The sequence below is a fragment of the Lontra canadensis genome, unplaced genomic scaffold (genome assembly GCF_010015895.1).
Source record: "Lontra canadensis isolate GAN:19392208 unplaced genomic scaffold, GSC_riverotter_1.0 scaffold4, whole genome shotgun sequence".
In the NCBI taxonomy this organism is placed as follows: Eukaryota; Metazoa; Chordata; class Mammalia; order Carnivora; family Mustelidae; genus Lontra; species Lontra canadensis.
The window spans coordinates 27,393,163-27,400,445 of NW_022630998.1; the positions used below are offsets into that span (position 1 = coordinate 27,393,163).

The following is a 7,283-nucleotide window of genomic DNA, read 5'->3' on the forward strand; positions in this document are numbered from 1 at the left end:
ACCTGAGTCTCCTCTGGTTTACAAATGTCCTAGTGATTTACAAGGAAGAAGCTTTCTTATCAATAGCTAATTCCCAGAGACCCATAACTCACTTCCTAAGCCCTAACATCACCCCCCCCCTCCATAAAATTGAGGGAGGCTGAGGCAGAAGGAAATGTAAATAAAGTTGAATTTCTTCTAAACCTTAAGCTCATTGACAAGGACCTGTGATACGAGAAGTGTGACATCTCACCAGGAAACTCCCCGGTGTCTTCATGTTGGTATCTCATTAGAGGGAAAAACACCTTGGCCTGATGATAACTAGGTCTCCATTATCCTGAGGGTCTTCTTTACCATATGACAGTCCTGAATACCTGCTTTGTCTTCCCATCCGCAACTGCTGAGAATATAATCAGCCACTCCTTGGGATTGGAGGGCAGCAGTTCTTTCTGCCCATGGGTCATGGCTCCATGCTGTAACAAAGCACTATTTTGTACCAAAGACATCTCAAGAATTCTTTCTTGGTCATCGCCTCCGGACCTCACTTATATTCTAAAATTTCATCATGACCATTATAGATGTTAGATATTAGAAACTGGCACTTAAGCCAGAAAGAATATTCAAAGAGCCAGTGACAATATAACAATCACAGGGACATTTCCAAAGAAGTTCCCATACTATTCACCAATGCCAATGACAAAATAGAAAATCAAAAACTCCAGCTGTTGTACATCTACCCTTTGTGAAATGATGGCATGCAGAGGTTGTTAGAATAGTATCATCACAGGGTGCCTGGGTGGCTCAGTGGGTTAAAGCCTCTGCCTTCGACTTCAGGTCATGATCTCAGGGTCCTGGGATCGCATAGGGCTCTTTGCTCGGCGGGGAGCCTGCTTCCTCCTCTCTCTCTCTCTCTGGCTGCGTCTCTGCCTACTTGTAATCTCTGTCAAATAAATAAAATCTTTTTTTTTTTAAAAAAAGAATAGTATCATCAAGCATACTTCTGAAAAAATTTCCCCAGGATTAGAATAATCAGTAAAATCTAAGTAGAAGATGAGACTGGAACTGAATCTAATCTTCTCTTTTTTAAAGATTTTATTTATTTGAGAGAGAGAGAGAGAGAGAGAGAGTGTGTGTGTGTGTGTGTGTGTGTGTGTGTGTAAACGCAGGGGGAGAGATAGGGGGAGAAGCAGGCTCCCCGTGGACCATGACCGGGAGCCCAAGGCTGACACTTACCTGACTGAGCCACCTCGGCACCGCAGGAACCTAATCTAATCTTTTGAAGTTCAGTTTTTATTTTCTTATCTAAAAATGAACAAAACTAACTATTTGGAGTTGAGATTGGGAACATACAAGTTTATAGATAGAATTCATAAAATACTTAAGAGTAGCAAAGCACAGAAAAAAGTAATTAACACAGTAATTTGCCCTTCCATGAGGAAACATATATTCAGTGATTTTAACTTAAAATATATTACTTCTCCTACCCCCTTAACACCCCCATGCTGCATCACAAACCATAAGTGACTCTTAATCTCACAAAACAAACTGAGGGTTGCTGGGGGGAGGGGGTTGGGAGGAGGGGGGGTGGGGCTATGGACATTGGGGAGGGTATGTGCTATGGTGAGTGCGGTGAAGTGTGTAAACCTGGCGATTCACAGACCTGTACCCCTGGGGATAAAAATATATTATATGTTTATAAAAAATAAAAAATTAAAAAAATATATATTACTTATATAGGTCATTTATACTAGAAAATTTCATTTGTATGAAAAATCAGATAAACAGGCATTATGAGCAATCATTAAGTGACATTACAAATATAAACACATTCAGAAGACAGATTTTGTAGGTAAGGTCGTATAAAAAAGGAAATGGGAAATCTATTTCATGACTTGGAGAAAATGCAAGAGACAGTAGCCTATGATGTCAGAAATGCAAAAAGAAAAGAAAAAAAAGAAAAAGTAAACAGCATCAACACTGGAGTAAATACACCAATTTTGAGGCAGAGGGAGAGGGTAGCAAAACGGCCCCACAATGTGAAACATCTGGTCATTGAATCAAAAATGGACTTTAATTGGAAACAGACAGATGGCATAAACACTATTAACACGGAGAAAGCTGTTGCGTAGACATAGAGATGTAGGATATTGACTTTGGCAGTACTGTCTTTACTTTGCATTGCCAATGTTATTCAAATTGATGGAAAATCAGGGGAGGTTGACTTTCTTGCTTAACATTTCTTCAGGCCAATTCCTGCTCTTTTAAATTGATAATTACCTACTCTCATGTAATTAAACACATAGGTAAAACATCTCTGTTTTTGATATTATGCACATGTACGTATGGTGAAAGAAAGGGCTGTCATACACAAGCTTCTAGCTTTCTTTTGGCTAAAAAGGTGAAGAAGTACAGCTCATAAAGTTATTAGCTCAAAATAAGTTTCTAAGTATTTTTATTATAAGAAGCTAAAAATTTTATCATTCTTAGAGTTGAAAGTAAGGATTCAGGAATAATTATCTAAATCTTTTTTTTTAATAGTGCATATCAAAACATGTAAGAAATTCAAACACAGTGAGATAACCAGGTGATAGAAATATTCTCATCTAGATGGTTTATCAGATGTGATTTACAGAGTTGTTAAAGATATTTAATCATTACATTCAAGTCTAATCTATAAATCCATTTTAAATAAGCTTTGTCACAGAGTATTTAGTAAAAAAGTGCCAGTGATAAGTGTTTTTAATAAAATTCTTTTCAGAAGTATCTTATTTATGCACTGGTGATAAAGCCTTTTTTGTACACGGAAGAAATTTAAATTCATTTAAATTAGTGACTCAGACTCCAATACTGATTTGAGAATCTGATGAAAATGAAGGATATTCCTTCCTGAAAAAGCACATCCACACAGATTTTTCAAATACTTTCAAGAAGTTTATCCTTTAGAGTTCCATATTTGGGTTCCATGGATCCAGGGTAGAGAATCTCTGGTTTCAAAGAAATTTAGAGATAAAGTTAGCAAATACAGTAGAAATTGGGTGTAATGATAGAGCTCACTTTCCCAATTGCTTAATTAAGTCACTGCTCATGTGTTTAATATCCTTAGTAGTTAATTATATACCTTTCTTTTCTATTTTAGTTGTCTGGAAGTTCTACTTTATAATATACCAAAACAGATGAAATAGTTGAATGGGATTTCGAGTACAGTTAGCATGATAAGCACTGAATAATGTACAGAATTGTTTAATGACTATATTGTACACCTGAGACATATATAACACTGTTTGTTAATTATGCTGGAATTAAAAATTTTTAAAAGTCACAAGAGGTTAAGAATTCTAACAAGCAGAGTCTTAAATATACCTTGATAGAATTATAATCTAGTTAATATTAAAAAAAAAACCCAAAAACTGTAAGGGTCTATTTAGCCAGAGTTATTCCATCTTGGATTAAACAGTCATTTTGTTGTTTATTGTTTATGCAGTAAAACTTAAACTGACTTTCCCCCCCCCCCCCGCCAGGGGACTTACTTAAAAGCAACCCCAGGAAACCAGTCCCAAGTAAGAAAGCCCAAATACAAGGGCGGGTCAGGACAGGTGGAGATATCCAATCAGTGGGGGCACATACTGTCTCCTTAGCTACCAAGGAGAATGGGCCCCACCTTTTGGGCACCAATTCTGACCAAGGTGATAGGCTAGTTCAAATATCTACTAGGGTAAATTATAATTCAACTGGCCACCTGTGTGTGACCTAGCATGACTATGCAGCTTTCTCTCTGTGTTACAATCTCATTGGCCACCTGTGTGTGGCCAGGCCCAACCACGCGGCCCTTGCCCTTTAAAAGTTAGTCAGCAAGGCGGGGGGGGGGGGTGGCATCACCCTCCCTGTAAAAGGCGCAGCCCCAGCCAATCGGTTTGATTCTTGATGCTTGGCACTATATAAACTTTGCTTGACCTTTGCTTTGTATCAGTCTCACTCCTTTAATCACGGACCCATTATTGGGGGACCTTTCAAAACAAAAACAAAACTTGGCAGACAAAGATATTTTAATCTGTTATTACCTTGCTTATTATCTTACTTTTTCAAGTGCTTTTGGAAACACGTTTTTTCTAACAGTTTTACATAATCGGTACATCCTCATAATTCCATTGTTTGCTTATGATTTCCTTCCTTTAAATTGAACCAAATTTTATTTTTTCCATTTATAAGTACAGAGCCTTTGAATATATCTTGATAAAAATAGCAATAGGCAAATTTATTGGGCACTGTGTTAAGTCCCCTACAAAAATAATTTCAAATGAATTCTCACAACAATCTAGGAGGAAATAAGGATGATTAAAAACAACAACAAAATAATATAATAAAATTTGCCTACCTATAACTTCCATTAATTACTACCAATTCTGTTCTCTGGAATAATCTAGAACAACTCTATTTTAAATCACAGGTTTTGGGGTTTTTTTAAAGACTGTGAACATTAAAGAGGAAGAAGGGAACTTATAAATCATTTTAGATTAAAATTTTCAGTTTACAAGTGATAAAATTGAGACAAAAATAACAATATATGCATTACTTCTCTCAACAGTATTGTACCAGAATGGCCTATGTGCCACTAACCTTTCTTTAAAGCATGTTCTTCAGATGGTTCCTTATCCATCCCTCCTCCCAATTGCTCTTTTCAAGGCTCTTCATTAGTGTGGCACCAGGAATCTGCCATAAGGCTCCATTTGGGGCTTGAGCAGCAAGTGGCAGAATTTGTTCTTGCTTTGTAATGACCAGTTTATTCAACAAATTTTTTTAAAAAATCTTTTAAGTGGCTATATTGTGAGGATTTTTATATGAATACCTGTCAATTGATCAGTTTTGTACATTTAGTTTTAGCTTTAATGGAATTTTTAAAATGTCAGACAGACCTAAAAAAGATTAAGAAAAACGGGAAAAATAAAACCACTCAATAATAGATGGTCCTATTTACTGAACAGTCACAGTGTGTCAGGAACAGGATTGATTGCATTAAATGAACTGTCTTATGACATCTTCCCAGACATCTCACACACTAGATACTATTTGGTACTATTATTAATGCACATTTTCTAGATAAGGAAACTTAGGTCCAGACATGTGAAAGCCACATAGTTTGAAGTGTGAGAACTAAAATTTAATCTCAGAAAACTCTTTGGGACTCCTAAATTTAGTCACTACGTTATAGTACCTCATTCAATTGGTGATCACAGGATAAGTATGTCGGTTCTTCAATATTTTATTATGAAATTAAAACTTAAAAACTTAAAATACAGAAACGCAAAATTTATGTTGCAAAAATTATGTCCACTTTCCAGATAGTAACCAAAATTGTCTTAGTTATATTTTTCCAGGTTTTTCTAGATAAAATAAATTATAAATTTTGGATGGTGTCAGAAAATGGTAATGGTGTTAAAAGCTGAAGTTCGTAGATAATCATTTCTGCCATTAAGAAAGATATTTTCCTTTTGTGAAATATTTTAGCAGAGTAGGTTACCTATAACCAGATTAACAGCTGCATTTCCACTGTTTATACAAGGTAATAAAATTGATTAGCCAATGCGATACTATAAAATTTCATAATCAACACATCTCTTAGTATTTTTCAACTTTGAGTAGATTATTATGTTACATGAGCCACAAACTATAAAGGCTGAACATCCTGCAAACTGCATTTTACTGCTTTGATCAAATAAAATGCACATAAATTAATCTAGCATCTATTTAATGATATGCATAATTGCTGTTGTGCTACATGGTAATTAAGCCTGAATGGACAACAGATGATTACAATTTTACATAGTCAAGATAAAATTCTATAGCTCTTTTCTTTTATTATTTCTTCAGTATTTTCATGACTGGTAGTACTGACAATTTTATTTGATACTATGTAAAACTTAATCCTCATTAATCACATACACGTATTCTGACCCCAAAGCTACTCCCTCTAGCACCCAGGTCTTAATCTGACTCCTCAACTGTTAAAGTGTTCTATTAGGTGCTCACTTCGGCAGCACATATACTAAAATTGGAACGATACAGAGAAGATTAGCATGGCCCCTGTGCAAGGATGACACGCAAATTCATGAAGTGTTCCATATTTTTATATTCTTGAAGGTTCAAAAAAAAAAAAGAGTTCTATTAAATACAAGTCTCTCCTCTCTTTTGTCTCTGCAGCTACACACCAAGATTAAGACCTTAAGACCTGTTTCCCTCCTCTGAAATTTTCCCCCACCTAAGAACTAAATAAAACAAAATTTTGTAAAGAATGGTTATGGAATAAGGCATTATTTGGCTTTGAATTTATTCTCTACTTACTTCCTTTTGAATGAAATTGAGCAATACACCTAAGCTCTTGAACCCCAGTTTATCTGTAAAATATAGGATAAGACTGGTACCTACTTGAAAGAAGTATTGTGTGAATTACATAGCCAATGGATGTAAAGATTTTGGCCCAGGCTATGACACACAATTATTGTTCAATAATTTGTAACTGATGATATTATCCTTGCCTCAGCCTAATTCCCTCTTTAGCTATCACAGGTCCAGAGAGCTAGGGGCTCTGTGGATCTGATGCTTAGATAACTGACCTGTTTGGCTAGGCCGACTCAGGACTGTGGCAATCCCCACAGACTCTCAGAACATGGTCTGGGTGCTTAGATCTGAGGCTAAGGGAATTTTTAGGGGAGTAAAGGTAATTGTTCTCGTAAGAGGAAGGAAGGCTGGTGAAGGACAGTTGGAGGTTCTAAAAAGCCAAGTCACCAATTAACCAGAAAGGTTGGTTAGAGTAGATTAAGTTACAGGGGTCTGGAAGCTGTAGACATGCATGTGGGTGACTGCATGTACATTCCAGCTCCCCAAAACACATAGAAATCATACCATGGTAACTGCAGCTAGATTATTTCCAGAATCATTATTTTTACTACAAAAATATTCCTCTACAATAAATAATCTAGTTTTACACTTCAAATAAGCCACAGTAGTGGTCATAATATTTCAAGGACAAGAAAAATCACTACTTACTTCGGTCTCTGAAGGAGAGAAAATATTCATCCTGTAATACTTTTATACCAAGGCATACCATACAAATGTCCAGGATTGATGATACAGTGAAACTCATTAAGACTTAAATATATTTAATGAATCAGGTGACATAATGAGTTAAGCTATTTCTCACGTTTACTGGGGGTAAAGGATTAGAAAGCAGAGTGTCCCTGTAGATGTCCTGCCTTGGGTGTGAAGGGTAGATAACATCAAAGAGAGGGGAACACATGCAAAGACAGAAT

At 36.1% G+C, this 7,283-nt stretch overlaps 1 non-coding gene across 1 annotated transcript; it reads left to right on the forward strand.

The window, feature by feature from the left end:
* Positions 1-5,995: 5,995 nt before the first annotated feature.
* On the forward strand, positions 5,996-6,102 carry LOC116864013. Its single transcript, XR_004381903.1, has one exon. It is a non-coding gene; the product is annotated as a U6 spliceosomal RNA (small nuclear RNA).
* Positions 6,103-7,283: the final 1,181 nt, after the last annotated feature.